We start from the raw sequence: 21,684 nt of genomic DNA, 5'->3' as shown, positions 1-21,684 counted from the left end.
GAGCAACGGACAGGGAATCCTCCAGTATCATGGCAGTTCCTAAGCAGCTCACATAAATCAGGACGGTGCAGTGCGTCGTCTTGGTCAGTCGTTTGTTTTGGCTCACTTGTTTGGGGGAAATCCGCTTACAGAAAGGGCCGCGACAAAAATCGGGCTTAAGCCCAGCAATGTGGAAGGTGGAAGGTGGCTGTATGTAGCAGGGACATTCTTTGCATTTCTTCTGCAGCCACTTCGGACAAAAATGCCCCAACCCGCCGCGATTTCCGCGCCGAAACAGAAACACATGTCACAGATTTGTTTCTGTTTCGGAAGCACTTAAGCACTCAGCAAATTTGTTTGAAAAATCTGGAAATACTGGCGGAGCCGGAGCTGGAGCTCCTCCATCTATGGGGCATTGTTTGCCCTTTCGCTGGCAGTTTTATTTTTAAATGTGTACCGAGGGGGATCTGGATCTGAATCTGCAATGGTTTTTGTCGTTTCGTTTCGTTTTGGGGTAAGAACTCAACAAATTGATGATATGCCCCTTTGACACTTGAGTCCATTATTTATGCGCAGGCTTGCGATTATTTCCACATTCTACTGACTCACATCGGCGGACCGCTGAACTGCTGAACTGGCGGACTGATGGGCCGATGGCTTACGGATTGCGAGCACTTCCATTTCACTCAAAAATTCGGTGCTGAGTGCCCCGTTCGAGGGGCAAATTCAACGAAGGAGCTTTGTTTTAAACGACTCTTAGCTTTCTTTTATGATTTCTCATCTGGGTCCGTTGGTAACACTTAAGCGCATTTAAAGCTTAACGGAACCGGGCGAAATTTGATTAATTACCAACTTTAATATTTCGTTTGCCATTTAGTGCCTTCAGCCATAAATTTTAAGTGCCATTTGTAAAGTGAACATCTCAGTTATATATTCACATTTCATATTAGTCATGATTATTAAACTGATATATTATTCACGATAACCAGAGTCATATTATTATTTAAAACGAATTGAGATTGTGATTTTGAATTATATGCACTATCGTACTCTCCTGTTGGCCAATTAAGTCGAGAAATTCCCTTCATTTCTGCACTTGTTGGCCAAGATGTGAGTGCTTTATTTTTTGGTCGCGTTTGTGCGTAAATCATGCCACTACATGGCGGCCATATAGCCACACTAATGAACTATAAAACACCGCTGCCCTGCTCTGCAAGGTGTCGGCTGCCACAGTTTGTGGCAGTGCTCCTGTGCACTAAGAATAAATATAAATTTTTAAGTATTATTATTAACTAAAATATATACATATTTTAATGAAAAGCAAGAGATAGCTTCTAATAACTAAACAACAAGGATAATCCAAACGATTTCAATCATCTTAACAATGTACACCATTCAAAGGCCTTACACCTTACCACATTATTTGCAGAGTTCTTGTTCTCGAAATAGTACTTCATGAAGGAAAACACATATTTTCTCAGTGCACGGCTAGGCAACAGGGACTGGTTGATCGCCATGGAAATGTGTGTTTGAAATGCATACCGAAAGCAAACCGAACCGAACCGACGGAGGGAGGGGCCCGGACAGGTTGCGATGGCATAAATAAATTTATAATAAATTGCAAAGTTTAAAAATGACGATATATCATTTGTCGCAGCATGTGTCACCCATTCTCCCAGAGTCCCTGGGTTTGTTTGGCAACTGGCCGCTCAAAAGTGCGAACGATTCAATTAATCTTGACACTATTTATTATTATTGGGGTATGCGGGGTGTTGTGGGGTTGCATATTGCAGGGATCCAGAGAACCAGCACCAGGACTAGAACTAGAACCAGCTCCAGGATGGTGGAGGTAGAGCGACTGCCCATGTCGCTGTAACATTAATTAGTGGAGCAGGCCGGCCAAGTTCTCGCCGGCTGGAACATGTGTGCGCTGCATTATCATATTTATTAAGCGGCCGCCTCGCCTGCAGCTCCTTTTGGCCAGGCTTAGTGGATATCTGCTGGCCCGGAGTGAAGGACTGGGCGGGTCGGGGCATTGGGAGCAGGACAGACGGGCTGTCTGACTACCCGCGGCTATCACAACAACGAAAATTGATTGCTTCTGTTGTTGTGGCTGGCTTTGATCGTGTTAAGATAGGCCCGGCACAAGTTCTGACTTCTATAGAAAGTTTTATGCATAACTTCGCTGCCGCACCATGGGCATCGTAAATATCTTTTAGTGCCTTCCTGTTCCTCTCGCCGTTCCTTCTGCACGCATTTTATTCCGCACAGTGGGGCGGGGGCAACTATTTTTGTGACAGATCATAAATCAAAAATCATACACGGCTCCCCATCGCCCGATCCCCCGAGCATTTCAATATCGCCCCACACACGGAGGCACTGGGGCACAAACGAAAAAAGTAGTAGGTAGGAGTTTGCCACTTGCAACTTGCAACTCGCAGGTGTTTGCTCCAAATGAATGACTCTCCGCGCGATTGTAAATTAAGTTCACTTGCCAGCTACTCCGACAATCCGCTGCTGTTTGCCATTTTCCATTTGCAGTTTTATTATTGCGTTTGCATATTAATACTTCCAGTGGGCAGGCATCACATATGTGGACAAAGGGTATTTATTTGAGGAAGAAGGAGAATTATCCTATCGGAATAACTTATCTTTTCAATAGCGCGATTAAATGTTTCAATAAGCACTAAGATGTTAATATTGCTATATCTGAAAATAAATATAAAGTAATTTGTTCTATAAATATACATCCTAGCAGAATATTACAAAGTTTTCGCTACATCAAACTCTAAAAAAAGGTATCAGACAAAATTACAATTTGGTCATTGCAATCAGCTAAGTGAAAGGTGAAAATCATTTACTTCAGATTGGCTTTTAATTCCGCATAAGTACTCCATAAATATTGGACGTCAGCCTCTACCGAATCAATTGCAATTTGTAGACATATCCTTTCCTACTGCTAAAATATTTATAAATCAGAGAAATATATTTATTACCCGGCAATGCTCTGGTGATGATTATAATAAAATTTTAATTCCTCCATTCATAACATTTCCCGAAGACATTCTTTAGTTGGGGCGAAAAAGCGCTTACTTTCCATGCTGGACACGTAGGAGAACCCGAGCCGGAGAGGTAATCTGGCTAACTGATCTGTGGCATATGCCTAATAAATCTCAATTTCTAACGCATCTGAACTAAACCAATTGCTACTAATTTTTCGTGCGTTTTTTCGAGCACTGCGACGTGTGATGCCGGAGTCCAGATTGGATTGAATGGAAAGTAATCGGAGTGAAAATCATATCAAAATCACGTAGCTGCGTCGCAGCAAATTGCTTCATTCATGACCAACCGAAGGGGTCTACCTGGACCATGTGGATTGAGGGCTGTAATCGGGGGAACTAGATGACCTTATCTATCCGTATCACTATTTCTATTCCGGGAATTTCTGGAATCGCGCGCAGTGTGAAGTCTGGCCAACTACTGGAGTAGCATTTTAATTGGTTTAGTGCTTCATGGAAGCTATTACCTTCTGGGATGCGTAAAAAGTTTTTGTGACAGTTTGTGGAACGGAGGTAATAACTCGGATAACTACTTTGATTTTAATGAATTTAAATTATGACAGCTGCAGTTCACGACAACGACAAGCCCAGGCCACAAAAATTTTATGGCCTTTGAGTGCTCAAATAAATTCGACTTAAAACGCCAACGGAAATGCAAAGAAAACAGCTCCAGCTCCAACTCCGATCCCAAGTCCCAGTTTGGAGTCCACGTCTCCGAGTCGAACAACAAACCCATTAAATTGTGTGATTTGCTTTGTGGGCAAGTCAAATGGTATTGTGGCGGGAGAATTGAGATCGACAGGGAGATGGAGATCTTTTATGATTTAAGCCCAGACATTTTGGACGGGGCGTAATCCTTAAAGTTATTGACGCAGTCGATGCATTGATGAAATTTTATTTATTTATACGCAACCCTTTTGTTCGCAGCTAGATCTTCTCGAGCGTTTACGGCCAGGCCTGACTAATCCCGAAGGAGTTTTGGCCTTTTATTGCGGGTAATAGCTGGGGGATTTCGGGACCCCTTCCGATGTCGATGTCTTATATAACACAGTGTTACTTCTGACACTTTTATTGCCGCTGCCCTAGACGAGCCGGGCATAACAAAGGAATTGGAAATCGGGCTTGAGAGCCTTCGGGGATTGCTCGAATGCCTTGGAGTGGTAATTAAATTGGCTGCCCCATGGCATTGTGAAAGGTCCGTCGCCTGGCCGCCTCTTCATCTTGTTATGTCTCAATCTAAGCAGCCGTCACATAATTAGCCAACAGTCAAACCGTCCACGGATTGCCAGAATCACCGCAACTGCCTGCCTCAATATGACAAACTAGAGAACCGGTTCCTGGGTCTCCCTGCCAAGATCTCGATCTTATACGCATGCGCAACTGCAAATGCAACTGGCGGCCCGAATCCGCGGCCAGTTCGCCTCTAATTTTGGCGCTGACAGTTCGCCTGGCAAATTAACACCTCAAGCGGACAGACCAGAGTCATTTGCCATCGGATGTCTAATGTTCAAGCCGCTGACAGCAGCGAATTGCATTTGAAGCTCGGCAATTGGACTTGAAAGCTGAGCGCTGAACGGCTGAGGCGCATTTCCTGCGTTCTCTGCCTCATTTTTATTGCGGCTAATTTGGCTGGCTGAGTGGCCTACCAAGGGCAGAAAGTCCCTGCCACACTGAGAGTCGAAAGGAATGTTCCAAAGATTTGAATAAATTATATTATATATTTGTCAAAAATGTTGTAGGAAACCAAATATAAACAACCATTCAAAAATCTTTGGAATACCACAGCTCATGATGAAGTTGTATGTATGTTGGCAAAAAGGGAATCCAAACTTTAATTGAAGTGCATTGCCTTAAAGTTGTCGAGGTAGATAAAATAAGGGAAACGAGATTTTTGATAAATCGTGAGTGGTGATATTGTCCAATGCCCGAACTTTTCACCAATCGCCTTTATCGATGGCAAGTCAATGGGTGAAAATTAATTAAAAACTCATCAGATAAACGACTTTTGCAGGGCCTTGCCATCGCCGTAATTGTTATTGTCCCAGGGCCGTGGCGAAAATCATTTCATTTCTAGCAGTGCCAGGCAAACCTTTGTCCATCGAACGGGGCTGCCTGGCGAGTTAAGTATTCATAACTATATTTATCGGCCATCAAAAATCAATTGCACACACATGCGGTGAGCGATGGTGAAAAGGGGGGTTGTTTTCAACCGGTATCCCGATACTCCAAAACTCCCATATTCCGATCCCTGTTCTGCGGCCAGGCGTTCAAATTGCGCTTGTTAACATTTTTGACCGCCTGCTGGGGGCCAACTATGGCGACCAACGAAAAAGCCAACAAACCGAACGTGTTACGCATAATAATTCCCGCAGTCGAATAAATACTTGTATATAGGAGGCTGGGCTGGACTGGACCTCATCGTCAAATGCACACGGTTTATCTGGTGGCCAGCATCGCATTCACGTTGCCAGAGAGCCGCTTTCTGATAAGATGTACAGCGGCGACTTGGAGCTCGGATTCGGGTTCCGAATTGAAATAACAGAAATCATAATGTTTATGCCATTAAATTGTTAACAAAGCGTACAAGCTACTGCTGCAGAGGTGGGAAGGAGGCAAGATCGATGTTGGGATTGGGGGCAAGGGTCCCGCATGTCAGCACGCACATAAATTATCACTGATATATATTTGGGTCTTTCCGCGGACTTGTCGTGTGAATGTCCAGTGTCCCGGTAGGTTTATTTATTTACCCTGCCAATGGCTACGTGACATTCACGCTTGGACGTCCGCACTTCCATACACATACATACTTACATATATATATCTAGATGTGTTTACGTGACCTAGTCTGCAATCTATGGGCATCTCAGCCTCCACGGCTGCTGTGTATCTTTTCACTTTGGGCCTTATCTAGGCTGACCTATCGGCGGGCACTTCTTAATTTTTCCCCCTCACTTGGCCGAATTATTTCCTGTAATTGCGGGCTCGGAGTCCGAGAAGCCGTAAAAATAATCAAATGTTTCCTGCGCTCTAAAGTCCCAGCCCTTTCGGGTCCATTTCACTCGGAAAAGGATGCGCGTGATGCTATTCGAGTGTCAACTGCCCAGTTGTCGAGGCCCACTTTCACAATGAATTGGCCAAGGGATGCGGCCGGGTTAACACAACTTTGGATGGGGAAGGAGCGGGGTTCGAGGCAGACAGTCCGATTTTATTTATGACTTTATCTTTCACTTTGTTTGTGCGAGATTTTTGTTTATGTTACCAGCTTTCCTGGGAATTCACCGAGATTCTTTCCTCTTTTGCGGTTGTGTGTGCGGTCGAATCGCTTGGCTTGGATTTCTGGGCCAAATCCATTCGTGGGTCCTAATCACGTGCCCTGGTTCGCCGTAATTATACCTCAGAGTGTGCTTCGATTAAGAGCTCGCATTAGAATGTGACTAAACTTAATTTCCAAAATAGACGAGCACTCTGGGCTTTATTAAAAAGTGTGAGCAACAGTGCTTTAAAATAATTAAATGTATTGCAGATGTTTAAATTAATTTACATACAAAATCATGTCAAATTAAATAAAGTTAGTTTTATACTTTGCGGTCTGAATGCCCATTTGTATCACCAGATAACCATTACCATCAATATAGATCTTCAAGTGCTCAATCAAAGAATAGGTAATATCAAAATTATAATTGAGATGACGATTGCACAATAGATGCTTAAACCCCCTAAAACCCCGGTTGATGAACTTAAAGTGCCACCGATATGATCTAGTAATAATTCTGGTCTGTGTTCTCGAATTTTGTCTGCCCAAACAGTCAGTGTCTACTAAACGCTGCAATCAAAAGCCACGAAAACATAACGAAATTTTGATTAGCACAATTAAATTATTATATGCCACAAAAGGCGGCAATTACAAATGGAGGAGGAGTGGCAGGTGCTGTGAGATGGATGTTTGCCGCCATCTGGCACTGACCCACGCGATTTTGTGGGGAACTCCGGGCTGGCAATACCAAAGCCAAAACCACAAATGAACGACATTAGTTACACTTAGACGTGGAGTAGAGAGAGGAGCAGGGAAAATAATTAACAAATTAAATGAACAAATGCCCCGAAAAGAGATTGGAACGCATCTGCAAGTCGAGCGGAGGAAATTATGAAATTGTCGTGCGGGAACAAAGGAACAAGAATCTCTATCCAAACAGATAGATAGAAGACGCTAATTGAGGTTGGGATTCGGTATCGAGGGATGGCCGGGCCGCAAGTTTACACAAGCTAATTATTATATAACCTCTTGGAACTTGTGAAAATCTCTTCATCATCATCAGCGCTGGGTAAGTGTACGGTGTAAGTGTACACAAACACACGCACTTGTCAAAATATATAAACTCAAAAAGTGAGGCATTAAAAATGCATTTTGACAGGTCTTACCTGGAAAATGGGCACGGGCTCTGGACGGTCCTCCGGTTCTACCTGTTGGCATTTTGCGGCTTTGATCGATAATCGCGGCCCACGCAAAGTGTCCGTCACGCTAAGCCCTAATGGCATTACAATAACCCATACTCTCGTCCCGATCCGGGACTAGTTTTTGCGGTCTGGACAAACAGAAACCGCGACTAGGATGCGACTGTCCGCCGAACAATCCCTTATCCCTTAATGGGCTTTTGTCTGCAACAGCTCCGACAAATCCTCTCAAGTGCAACCGAGCTGCATCAGATTAGAACAGGTTCGCCTTTGTCCCCCTGCACAAATATATCCAAAAATGTTAATGCTCTTTGGTCGGCAGAAAGTTTTCCGGAATTTTCGGTGTCCCATCTGCTAATCGCATTGACTGAAAAGTTGCTGCTAAGCCGCGTGTTGTTTCTAACTTTGCAATTAAAATCCCTGGCCGGCACTTCACACTTCCACGCTGATGGATTTCCAGGGAAAACTGTCATCAAACAGGGTAAATCTCTCCCTCCCTGGCTCGCCAGCTCTCCAGATCCGATCCCCTGAATTTCGATAACAACTTGTCACAATTTTGACAAGTTACTGAAGTGCCTCGTTCTCGTTCTCCATTCTGCGCCGAATGTTCTCCGTTCTAATGAAGAAATTATCTATAATGATACGCGGAAAATGCACAGCTCTGAAAATGAAATAATTGTTATGTTGTGATAAAAATCAAATTATGAGGAAACTGAAACCTGCTGCATAGCACAAATGTGAAAAGGGTATGCTCGTTCGAGGGTTCGACCGAAATAATAGCTTACACCATAGTTATGAGAATGACGTATTATTTTGTGATAAGCATGTGAAATTTTTGATGGATTTATTAAACAAAAATATGGTATCGCATGCAGCGGGCTGTAAGATAAATGTGTGCGTGTTCAGGATGTGTCACTCAGGAGCAGCAGGTGGAGTCAGTCGCAGATCCGGGGATTGGACAGGTGGAGGAATTCAGTGCCATTCTGGAAGGTGTGGGGAAATTCTGCACGAAAATCTAACCAAATCTAAACCATTACCTCTAATTAGTGGTTATCATTTATAAACTTGAAGCAAACATTTATAAGTGCATCCTTTGCCACTCTAGCCATTTTTCTAGCATACTTTGTGGGAACGGTTGCAGCGCATTTGTGACCTGTCAATAGATCCAACTTTCAATTTCCTCGAATTCAGCCTCGGAAAGCTGCATTCAGTGGTCCCTGGGCCAACAGGTGCATTCGGCAGTTGGCCAGCTCCTCAGCCATTCCGCTCATAACCACAACTGGCAGCAATTGCATCTGCCGGAGGCTTCTTTCGTCACCCTGAAGCCTAACCCCAAACGAAAACCCAGGCCACGTTCGACGGAGTGTCAAGCACTTGGAACAGCTTGACAGAAGCGGTTCATGGAATCGAATCGAATGGAATGCCCGTGGATGAGAAGTGTTTGGAGAGCTAAAAGCATGTTATCAGCCATCTGTGTGTTTACATGCGTATCAAAGGCGAGCACGCAGCGCAAACCTAATCAATATGCTCGTCATTTGCGCCAAGTTACATTTTCCTTTTAACCGAGTACGTGTCAACGGTTCTTAGCCGGGCTCAAAGTCAGGACAAATACCAAACAAGAAAAAAAGATAAACCTACCCAAGGACGTTGACAAAGAGCTCGGGGTCTGGCATTGTGTCTTTGATATTTTTGGGGCATTAAACTTTGATGAGTTATCGCACGGCAACGCGCACCCGCACTAAATAATTATTTTTACTTTTTGAAGTGCAAGGTGTCTGTGGAATTTCCGAGATCCCAAATACCAGATCCCAGACCTCCAGACCTGGCTAATTTATGTTCATGACCTCTAATGGCCGAGCATCTCGCAGCGAGCGCCATCAAACAAATTGTCCCGGTCCGTATGCACATTGAATTTTGATACGAATAAGGATAAGGTTCCATGGTTCCTCCAACAATGCGTAAGATTAATTGATACATGTCCATTTCGTGTTGACAAGCTCTGTGATTCTGGCGATGGCCACAAAAGAAAGCAGCAATAAAAGGTACGAGCGTGGCCAAAAATAAATGATGCACAATAAGGCCAGGACGCTTTTATCGCTCCCTGTTGATAATAAACAATCTAGGAGAGCTACTGCCCCCCATTTTGTGGATGTTGATGGGGACGGGCGCCTTTGTTGAGTGACATATGTGTGCGTGGCTGCCCGCTGACTGCTCATCCATTTGACTGCTCCTCCGGTTGTCCCATTACGTGCCGGCTGGAATCGGACTCCCTCGACCCCACTGCATCAACAATCTATCAATCAGCCCACCGAGCTTTTAGCATTACAATAGATATCCTGGGCATTGTCTTCGAGCCGATTTGAAGGACAGTTTCGATAGATTTGCTCAGGGCAAGTTCGATTCGCCATCGCAGTGCCTTTACAGTTTAATTACAGCGCTTGAGAAGCGACCCATGCGGCGTATACTTGATATGGCAGTGACTGAAATGGGCCGCCGTTCAATCAAAAGCCTGTCACGCCGACCAGTACGAAGCCTTGCAAAAACTTTGTGTCAGCTGGGGCGTAATGAAACACCCGACCACGCCCACTCTTGCCCACCCACGCCTACACACGCCCACTTAATTAGTGCCCCAGCTCATTGCCAGCCATATCCCGCTGTATCGCTCTGGTCGACGGCTTGATTGTTTTTGGGGTTTGACCCATTTGCGGGAATGCAAAACAAAAGCGAGGCAGGTCAAGCCCGGCCACACGATATCGCAGAACTTGCAGCTCCATCGCAGGACAATTCAGAGGCACCCAACCACGCATCGATTCGCCCAACCACCCACTCAGTTCCCTTTCCAGTCAGAGAATTTGCAATCGGCATCGATGTTGTGTCCCTTCTGTGCAACTAGCTCATAATTAAATTAATTAAATTCAATAGATGCAACGGCGACAGCAGGAGGCACTCATAAGGTCATAATTACGCCCTGTTGCTTTACATCGGACACCACAACAAGCCATAAGCCCCTAACGAGCTGACAATTTTCCCCACCCCCCGCCGGAGCGTTAGCCTCCAATTGAAAATGTCAACTGGTTGCAACAGCGCAGCGAGAAGGGCGAAAAATCCCCTGAGAAACTCAGTGGAGACCTCCAGCGGAACCAGGAAGCACAGACAGTGGGCTACGGGTCAGTTCTAGACTAATACTTCATAATATTTATTTAAGTTTAATATAAATCTTAACTTGCTTCAAAGCATCTATAGAATCAACTCTATTCGATACTCTTTTTAAATATTATCTCGGATGAGCTTGGCTTTTTGAAATAAAGACAAAACGAATGTTCTTTCACTTTGTATTTGATATTGTTTTGCGTAAAAAAACAGAGATGAAAGTCTTGCAAACATTTTGAATGGAGGGGCCTCCAATTTGTTGCCCATTGTGCGTGGCCTGGCATCTGTACTATCTGGCATCCGTACTATCCGGCATCTCCTGTACTCTTGCACCTCCACGGCGCACAATTATCGACTTCGAAGCGGGCGGATGGAGCGGCGGACAGTGGGGCTGACTGGATGGCCGCAACTCACAAATTGGCAATTTGACTTGATCCAGTCCCCCGGGTAAGAGCCACGCAATACCGCACTGCTGGATGCCCGACGACGTCAATAAGATGATTTAGAGGACGGAAATTGTTGTCGCGTAGTCGGGAACTCGAAAAGCTGGACGCTGGTGGAGGTGGTGGGTGTTGTCAGCGATGTCTGGAAATTTGAGCTCTTGTTTTCGCCCGGTTTCATAAAAAACACATTAATTCTAATTGGCAGCAATTGCATTGAACCGCCCGGTGAGCATTTAGTGGGTCTAGCCGACTGACTCACTCAATGACCGAGCACCAAGCTCGAAACTTCAGTGTGAGAAAGTGATGAACTGGCCAAGGAGAAAAAAGAGTGCTGCGTCTGAGGCCCTTCGGCTCGGTTTGTTTGCCTTTCCACGCGCGGCAAATGCACAAAAGGTAACACAGAAATATAGTTACCCTAAAATTTAGCGGCAGTTCAATCGCCGAACAAATAAAGTTTCTGTCGGGTCTTGTGTGTCCTCCCAATTCTCGCCTGCCTGCTAATTGTCCGTTGTCTGTTCTTCTTGTCGGCCAAATGCGTGCACTTTGTTTTAAGTGCAGACCATCTATGGCCAAGACTGAATTGGTATTTCGTTCCAGCTACAAAATTTGAAAATGTGAAAACTGTAGATCGTTTGAACACGGCGTTCAATCAATAAATGTACCTTGTCTTCATAAATTAGCAATGACACAACATTTAATGTGAATACATGAAACAATCTATTATATTCGTAATTTTTTTCCGATGATTTTAACAACAGATTGCTCTTTGCACAGTAGTTTCCAAACTTAATGCTACCCGACTTTATGCAAGTTGAGCTCATTGCGATTCGGCGAGGCGCAAAAATTAAAATGAAAGAGCGTGGTGCTGCACTTAAAGTTTCAACCGCAAAGTGTCAAAGAGTTGGACACTTGAAACGGAACACTTCTTCGCCCACATGGATCGGCATTAACATTTGGCCTCTTCTAAGGAATTCCGCCGGGTTTTTGGTGGTATGGCTTAGTGTGGCGGGGTGGAGATGCGATAATTAATTGCTTCATTACCGCGGCGAGTGAAAAGTAATGCAAAAGAACCGCAAATGCGCAGCTCGGGTGAAATGGGTGGAATTTGGGGGGAGCAGTGAGTGGGGGTTGGGAATTGGTGATGGACAGGCATACAGCGGGAGTTTGACAGGCCAGCTAATTGAATTGTCTTCTGCTCTGCGGCGCGGATTTTAAAATGTGTGGCTATCAAAAAATAATATAAAATTCGACCGCAAACCGAACGAAAGCCGCAAGAAAAGAAATATTAACTTGGTCGACGGCTATTTTAAAAACGACTGAGCTGAAAGCGGAACAGAGCGCTACGAAATAGTTTTGGAAATGTTTTCAAATTATTTTAATGCCCCGCCGATGCTGGCGAACTAAGTATCTGTTGTTGGCCCAACAGAAGAACGACTCCGCCCCCTCGCTAATAGTGTCAAAAGTTTAATGATGAGCCACCGGCTGTCACTTTTGGGGCCGTGTGCCGTTAAGTACAGTACTCCCTCCCCGGTTTCCATGTTCCTGCTCCGAACAGCTGTCAGTAGGGAAGTGACAGCGCCATTTTCCAGATGGCGGCCTGCAAAGATCAGCAGGCCGAAAGCCCAAATGGGAACAACGAAGGGAAGTCTGCGGTTAATGGGAACTACAAAGGAAATCTTACTGAATAATATGTATAGAGTTAATGTATAGTGATTGATAAGGCCTGAATCCAGAATTAAGAATCTTAGTACCTAATTTATTCTAATAAAATAGTAGTTCCCAAAGAGGAACCCTTGATCGGTTCCTTAGGATCAAAGCCACAACACCAGTATTCAACATCGGTTACCGACCATCTGTGGCACAAAACCGCACATTTGCTGGCCGCTCATCCCTCAATCTGTTCCATTAAATCTACAGATCCCACATTTGCCTATCGAGAAGTGTGTGGCCAGCAGGGACGACCACAAATGGAAGACACCAAAACCTGCCAGCCGACCATGTGTGATAAGTCGCTAGTACACGCAGATAGCCATCGAAGGTAGGAATCCTCATGGGACTGTGACACCTACAACGAAATCTGCACATGTTGTAAAACGAGGAGATTTCAGGCGAAGAGGATGTGAAAAAGGATGAGGCGGTCTAACTTGCGTGTAAGGAGAGCAGAGATCCGATCCCTGGGCATATACGCATACCTACTATCGGAGGGCTGGGATCGCGGTGTGTACGCTGGATCTAGATAGCATCAGGTTGGGTTTCTCCGACGCACATGTGGAAGCCCAAATTGCGTTGTTAAAATGCGAGAGGCGTTGACAATGGGCACAAACACATATGCTGGGGCTAGTCTAGGACTTGTTCCTGGCTCGTTTACAAAGCCAAACAATGAACACGGCCTTATCGCGATTTTGGTACCATGAGACCTCTAAGTTGATAACCGATCGCTGATAGCCTACTCCAGAGGAAGCAGCTGCCTCCGTTCCACTCGGCCGCTTAGTAGTTGAGCACCAAAAATCTGTTGGCCTTGATCGAGGTGTGAGCTTGCTCTACATACCCTGTAATTACCGGCCAGCAGGTGTCAAAATAATTAGGCGCCTACTTAGCCAGTCCAATCCAGTCCAGTCCAAGGTATCCCGGTCGCAGTGCCCGTCTCTGTCCCTCGGAAATGGAGAGCTTTCGAGGGAGCAATTACCGATGATTATCGTCAACACCTTGCACTCAAGGTGTCAAAATGTGCGCAGGGCATCATGCAAAATGGCAAACGGCACTAAACCCCGAATGCAGGATGCCGAAAGACGTAAGTCGAATTCCCGGCCCGCTAATTATGTGAGTCTGGCCGACAGTCGACAGTCCGACACTCAGTCACTCAAAGTCAGCGAAATGCAGTCCGGAATTATTTTCAGCAAGTGTGAAGTTGATAGTCGGGCACGTCCATTAATCATTTGGTTGTTAACAAGGCACTTGATGGCAGTGACAGACCCCGCTTTTCAGTCTGCTCACTGCCTTTTTCTTTTTTTTTCGGCCTTTGGGTGCGAACTGGAACTCAAACTGCGCTCCAAATCTGTCTTTGACTTATCCGCCTAATGGCATTAGCTGTTCAGGGGATCAAAGTGGGTTCCTAATTGCCCAGAGCTTGGGTTTCGAGCCTGACTCATGCCGATGAAGCTTCGTTCTCATAAACCGAAAATATAACATTCTCATGGGCTTTATTGGTATGTGGCATTGTAGCGATCTTGCAATCTACTAATATGCTGTCCAAAAACAAACTATGTTATGTTATCAAAAGTTTTAGTAGCAGAGAAAGAAATTTAGTTTCCACAACTTCGATTCAGAAATATACTGCCACTTGCAGCAGCAGTTCTAATGATGAGAAATGACTCATACTAGATCCATAATCACGATAAAGTCACGATTGATTAGGGCTCTTTAAGAGCCACGAACTGAACGGCCATAAATAATGCAATTAATGAAAAAATACTGTTGCGAGGTGCCCAGTAACTTCTTTTCGAGACATCCGAGCCTGGTTGCCCACTTTCTCCCTATCTATGTGCAAGTATCGCTCCTTTGTCTCGTTCGCTTGGGATCCGAGTTGCCAACTAACCCAGTGAATTGCTGGCCAGGCAGCCTGATTAATGTTTATGGTCACACCTCTGGGATGCAGGAGCAGTGGTTTTGCAGAAGAGGTGCCAAAATTTTACACCTGCACTGCACGCAGAATTGCAAGTCAGCGGCGGCAGGAGCTGCAATCTGCCCAGACATACGAGTCCCAACAGGAAGCCATAAATAAAAATTAGACAACCAGCACACACAACATATGATTTGGAAACAATTTTCTAACACCATCGAGCGCGAATGGAACTGAGTTTCTTTCCCTTTCGACTTGCTGGCTGCAGGTGCAGTTACAGTGGTTGATTGGCGGCATTTAACGCTGCGTGAGTTGGCCCAAAGTCGGATCATCTCCTCTGGCGCCCTTTTGCTCAGCAGTTACCAGTTATTCTAGGCGTTAACTGGAGTTCCAGGGGCAAGCGGCGTGGCATGAAACAAACGCAGCAGGATCTGGCACCTCAAATCCAGCGGCAGCAACTTTGCCGCTTGCCAAAAGTGTTCTCCTAAATTATAGGTTCGCTTTTTGGTTAATTAAAAAGGTTCAGCCGGTTTCCCGCCAGCGTCGCCGCCGCCGCCGCCGTGGAAGATGACGATAATGATGAAGGATATCCTTGACCAACACCTTGGGTTGCCGGTTCCCAACTCGCTGTGATACGGCGCCGTGGGCAATTAAAGTCTTGTTATAGAGCGTAATAAGCGTTTATTGTGGCTGAGATGCCAACGCGTATCTGCAAGTCCTTAGGCTCCATAAGATTGTATGGATGTACCCAGCATTACCGCTTTAATATTTTTCGTAGATTAAAGTTAGTAAGCTAAGTTATCTTGTAAAATACCTATCATTATCACTTTAAAATTAAAGCAAGCTTAGTTCTTATCCGTAGAAAATCTCACGATTTGAAAATAGGCAGCTTCACACACAAAAAAATCATAGATAAATCGTGCATTTTCTAATAAATATTTATTGGAATAACTGCATTCTTAATCGCAACCTTATGCTTTCAAATAGATCGAAATGGTAATGTATATGGGGATATCAATATACCATTTTAAGAAAGGAACCCAATCTTTTTGGATTCAGGAAATTGATCAAAGATCCATGGTTTTTTTGTATTTGCTTAGCCCGGTGCTTTGTCAAACCGAGGTGCAATTAGTGATGCCATGCATTTGCGAATCATCCCAGCAGCTGCCAGTTGATGAGCCCCTCAAAGAGATCCGCTGCAATGATGCCGATTTGCTTTCTAGCCAAAACACTTAAACCGATGACAATCGTGGATCACTTAGAGCTGTCTCAGTTCGCGTAAATTGATATTTTCCACGCTTCAAGCTAGCCGAGATCCCAGAAGATCCCAAAAGATTTAGACAAAGACACGGGCAGACGAACTGATTTCTTAAGTCTAACCACGTCGAGTGACAAAAAGATGACGTAGAGAAGTATTCTCCGTTCCCGATCCGATCGTAATCGCATATGAGGCCCATCCTACCTGTTCCAGCAAAGATAACCACAAATTGTTAGCCGAGCCCTGTTTTCGATGTTTTCAATATTTTTTCTCGTCGCTAGATTCTCATCAGCATGCATCGTTGTCCTTCGCCCTTTTGGGCCATTGTCAACGGCTCTTTGTCAACCATCTCTCTGGGCCTAGTGTCTTTTTTTCCTCAGAGGGCTGGCTCACGTACGGGACCAACCGCCAAGATTGCCCAGGTCTTTGTTCTAGCAGATATCGATCATTAGATAGTTGCCCCTGCCATTGTGCCCCTGCGCCAGCCCTCAGTTTGTTTTTCCACGCACACAAAGTACACACAGACATCTCGACGTGTTCCTCCCGGGTTCTACGTGTGTCCTATGTCATCAATTATTATGTAAGTTTTATGTGTTTTCCCCGACTCATTCCCCTGCGCCACGGACGGTTTTCCCGGGTATTCGTGGAATCTGTCGCAAGCCTCCCAGGACTATCATCCACTCGCATGATTAACTGGAAATATTTTGGGGCGTGTACGGTCCACTGTCTCGGCGTCCAAATGTTGTGATAAGATGTTGATTTGGGGCTTTGAATGTGAATATGCATTTTTGGAATTTTTGGGTATATTTTATAGGAAGTATTCTTGCATTGAAAATATATGTGTTTAAACTTAAGTATAATAGTATTTGTACATTTTACTTGTCAGCTATCTAGACAGGAACTCGTTTCAAGTCCCCTTTCTGCAGGAACTTTTCTCTGACATATTATGGCAAATAAACTCCTAAATTCAGAGACCCCTTCGAACTCGATACCGTTTGCGTGTAATCGATGCAAATTATCAGCTCGCCCGAGATAAACTGTTAAACAAACTTCTTAAGTGCTGCCCCTGACCTAACTGTACTTGGTTTCTGGGTTGGACTGGGAAATTGAAAAGTGATACCATTAGTGCGGCATCGACATTGGCATCGGCATCGATATCGGCATCGGCATGTGTGGTGGTGAAGTATCGTGCTGCATGCAACACGTGCTCGAATGAGTTATGGCCAGCCAGGAAAGTTTTTAGCTTTAATATGCCAGTCAGTGAGTGACCAACTTCTGCTCTCCGTTCCCTCGTCCCTCTCCCTGGCCAGCCGTCGTGGGCATCTTCCTGGCCATCTTCTTGGACTAACGAACAGAATGCTTGCACGCTCTGGGCCAAAGTGGAGTATCTGGAGTATCTCATAAGTAGCGCAAACGAAGCTCTTACGCAATGGCATTATGGCAGCGGACCTGCCAATGTCATAGATGACTCTCGAAGCGGGAAACTTGTGCCGCCCTGTGTCGTCAATAATAAATAAATATGTGTCTATGCTGTGGCATGCCACAACACTTGAGATGGCTCGAACTCGAGGTTTTCATAAGCAGGTAAGCAACTATTACACTCCAAACAAAGGGACCAAATATTATACCAGTATAAAACCCACGAGCGAATGGGACATGGAATAGAATAGAAGAGAATTTTATTGCATAACCACCGGCCATCACGGAGGTCCGTGTAATAAGGACATCAGAGCTCTCGACTCTTTGACATTCCCACCAAGCACTGAGACTGGACTTGGCCGGCGAACTAATGATGACACACATTTCGTATCTGGATCTACTCCTCCAAGGACTTCGGACTCGACTCGGATGCTTGTCAAAATAAATTGAAGCACATGCTTAGGCGCTGCACAATGGCATTAACATTGTGATGTGTACTGAACCAACAAGGAGTAGGTAGATCCACTCCTTGGCTCCACTGGACATTTCCAAGACTGTGGGCGTTGACAAGGACTATCGGCGGTTATGATCTCGACTCGAATAAATTGTTGGCAGTGGCTTATTGGAATGGGTCGTACAAATTGGCTGGCCAGGACCCTTTCCCATGGCCAGAACTATTCACTACTGTTCGGTGGCTGCCTTCGCAGGTGCTCCAGCTACCGTGGGCCAATGCACCTGCGGTACCCTCCTCCTTGAATCCTTTTTAATGAACTTCGACAAGGGTATCTGTTGGCTGTAGGTTGATTACTTCTCCACTTACACGACACGACCTTCAATCAAGCTGATTTCCAATGATTACGTCATGGCTTGCGAGCTCTCAAGATCTGACATACCTCTTCAGACATAAGAACCATAACTTAAAGTTCAAAACTGTTGCTGTCTTGTATGCTTAATTATTTCATCAACGCTTGGCTTAATTTTTGATTGATGACCCGCCCCAATTTGTCCCGCGAAATGCAAAACAGCAGGGCATCCAAAAACATTCGGATACAAGATACAAATTTATACGCAGCTGTTCCAGCAAATGCAATTGACCAAGTGCATCAGTTGCGGGGGCGTTGAAGTTTAAAGCAAATAGATAATAAATCATAATTTACAGCTGAGTGAAAACATCAAAACAAAAATGACCCGCTCTTCGACATTTTTGGACTTATTGAAAGTTCTGCAGCCGAGTACCACAACCAGAACAACGATTCCGAAGAGTTCTTTCAAATGTCAGAAATTAAGTTATGACAGATGACCATCCTCCCCTCCATATTCATTTCCATTTCCATCTCCACATCCATCCCGCTGGTCAGCTGTCAACTCATCCGCTGCTTTACAACTTTGGGCGCGTTCATAAATTTTTCAAAAGCTCCATTCATTTCGGGCTCTCATTTAAAGGGCGGTCCCCACATATAAAACGTATCCGAAAGGCAGCAGCAAAGGCAACAACAATGCGCCAGTAACATGATGGATTAGTTTTGAAAATGCCCAGCGTTTTTCTACTTACTTTGATATTCAAGGTGGTTGGGGGAGGAGGCCGCTTTCTGGCCGATGATAATCGCATCGTTTTTGTGAAATTGAGCTGTGAACTTGCTTTCCTCTGTTCGTTCGTTTGGTGGTTTTTCGAATGTGTATGATGATGATGTGGGAATGGGCTAAGTGAAATTGACAATGCAACTGGGGAGCTATTTTGGTTGTGGGCAAGAATCCAGTAGGGGTATAATTAGAAGCGATTTATATTAAAATTAAGGTAACTTAAGCATTTACCAAATTTTTATCGAACATCGATTTAGATTTACAAAATGAATATGCGTCAAATTTCTTTCAAAGCAAAGTCTTTTATAGGTGCGAAATAAATTCTATACCTTAATACTGCATATAGTTTTTTAACATGGATTTTATTTTGCTAGTTCTATTAAATTTGAATCAAAATTCTGCAATCCAATCAGTTCGGATTTGTTCGATATTCTCCAATTGGCTTTTGATGGTGCGCTACCTAGCGGAAATCCACGGAACTATCGATTTGAGTTGAATTTCATTTTATGTGGTGGGTTTTGAATTAAAATTAATTTTATTCAATCTTCTGAATAGATTTTTCGAGGATAATACACTCTTAAGTGTCTCGTGAGTAGTGACATGCATTTTATCACTTCAGTCAGACCGTATAATTAAACGTAAAATCGCTGAAGCCAAGCAAAACGAGCATTGCGATGCAGTTGCACATGTGCCTGCTGCCACAAATGGTGGCAACTATTAGCACAGTCGAATAACTGAGGCGTTCCCTGTTTTGTTTACTTAGGCACGCGGCCAGATGCAAATGATCACAAGAGTGCACTGCAAAGAAAACATAGTTTCCCCATTTATAAAATTAGAAACACATATTTGCAGTGGCCATTAAAGGGATAGGAGAAAATACATGCTAATTAGCCAAGCGAATAATAGAAAATAACACAGACGTTTGGCGTAAGACAAATGATTGGGGCGTTCACAATAATGAATGTTAAAGTGTTGTAAAAATTAAGCGAAGCTAAAAGATTATGTTTGGGTAAAAACGTTTTAGCGGCGAGTAAAGCATTTAGGCATTATGCTAATTTGAGGGCGTTACCTCTTCCCCTCGCATATACATACCACTCATTCATAGTTTAACTTCCGGACTTGGCCAAGTTTAGTTATTACCTTTTTAGATTTCCGCTGGGGAAACAGAGCCAAGTCTAAACAAGATTTATGTTTGAGTTCAATTTTTAATACGTTTTCATTCTCCAAAGATTCTCTTTTTGGCCATATAATTGCTTCCAAAGGGGTTTTTTGGGTCTTCGGTTCTCTGCCTTTCGCTTTTGGGTTTGCGCCGAGGTGTGTCTGCATTTTTATTTGGAGCACTTCAAAGTGTTCCGCTCTTTTGTCTCTGCTGGTTGCTCATCCTCCGCAGAGCGCGGCGATATTTTAGTTATTTTTCCATATTTATTTTCTGAACCGCTGGCCAACAAACAAAACAAAACAAAACAACAACAACAACAGCAGCAGCAACGAAGGAGGCAGCAACACACATAATTAGTGTAATTAACGCTTTTTGGCTGAGTGCGTGCAGAAAATTGTGTGTGAAAGTGCGTGGCGCTCTTGGGATGTTTTTCCGTTTGTGTTTCCCCGGTTCTCCCGTTTCTCGAGGCATTTTGTTTTCCCATTTTCAGAGGGTTCATTCAACTGATTTATGAGTGCGAGTTCTAGGCCATGTTTGCTTGCAGTCTGCACTATTTTTCCGTGAATTCCCCGTGTTAATTTGTGAACAATCTGTGCTGCACGATATGCAACGGCAACGGCAACGGCACTGGACGGCCACTAATTAGCAAGGCTATCACTAACCTAATCAAATGGCAAATAAAAAGATAAGCTGGGGCCGGGGAATATCGAACGACTCCCGCAGCTGTTGTCTGTCATCGGGGGGCACGGCTAATAGAACCAATATATATTAGGGCCCCAGCGTCCAGGCAACAGTGCCATGTATAATGGCCCCTTGTGAGAAATAATTAAAAATGGAGCGGCGACAAGTAGGAACCCTATTTCGGGGACGACAAATATTAATTGCATATGAGTCCCGAGGAGCAGTCGCAGACATGAAAATGAGCAGCAATTAATATGCGTACTGCATATTACTTTTCCCCGATCCAACGTATATATATACATAGCTCCCAACTGAACACTAAAAGCAATTTGCAGCCAAGTCGCAGTGCAGTCTAAACGAAATCTAATTTACAGTAACATCGTGCACGCTGCTGTTTCAAAACAAAAAACAGAAAAATTTCCCTTTTTGTCGCAACTGTGCTCCATTTTTCTATTTTTCCCTTATTTCATATTTTGTGTCTTTCTGCGGCAGCCAAATGCCATGGAACCATATCATGGCTGAGTGTCATAAGTTTGACAGCACACAATTTACACGTTGATGGAAAAGGATACTCGGGACACGCCATACTGCATACAGATACAGATGCAGATGCTGATGCTCATGCAGATACAGATACGCGATGAGGTTGCGAGGTGGGGCTTACAGATACAGAAACAATCGTTACATTTCCAATATATAATTAGTTATACTGTTTACTCAGGTTGCGATTGGTGTTTTGTTGGCGTAGTAACTTCGTTCAATTTTCAATATTTTTATAAATTGTAGACTGCGGAGGAGCAATTCTTTTTTTCCAGTGCTCGTCTACGCAAAGTGTGAAAACTCATTTGTATCAAATTTCCCATATGTGGAGCGCGGGGGAAAAA

General features: G+C 44.3%; 1 long non-coding RNA gene across 1 annotated transcript; it reads right to left on the bottom strand.

Moving 5' to 3' along the window:
- Positions 1-1,709: 1,709 nt before the first annotated feature.
- Positions 1,710-8,035, bottom strand: LOC117138011. Its single transcript, XR_004459174.1, has 2 exons — positions 7,458-8,035; positions 1,710-2,688 (listed from the first exon to the last, which is right to left on the bottom strand). It is a non-coding gene; the product is annotated as an uncharacterized LOC117138011 (long non-coding RNA).
- Between the last annotated feature and the right edge of the window lie 13,649 nt (positions 8,036-21,684).

Source organism: Drosophila mauritiana, chromosome 2R, assembly GCF_004382145.1.
Source record: "Drosophila mauritiana strain mau12 chromosome 2R, ASM438214v1, whole genome shotgun sequence".
NCBI classification, from domain to species: domain Eukaryota; kingdom Metazoa; phylum Arthropoda; class Insecta; order Diptera; family Drosophilidae; genus Drosophila; species Drosophila mauritiana.
Note: the sequence above shows the minus strand (reverse complement) of the source record. Positions and strands in the feature narration are given on the sequence as shown.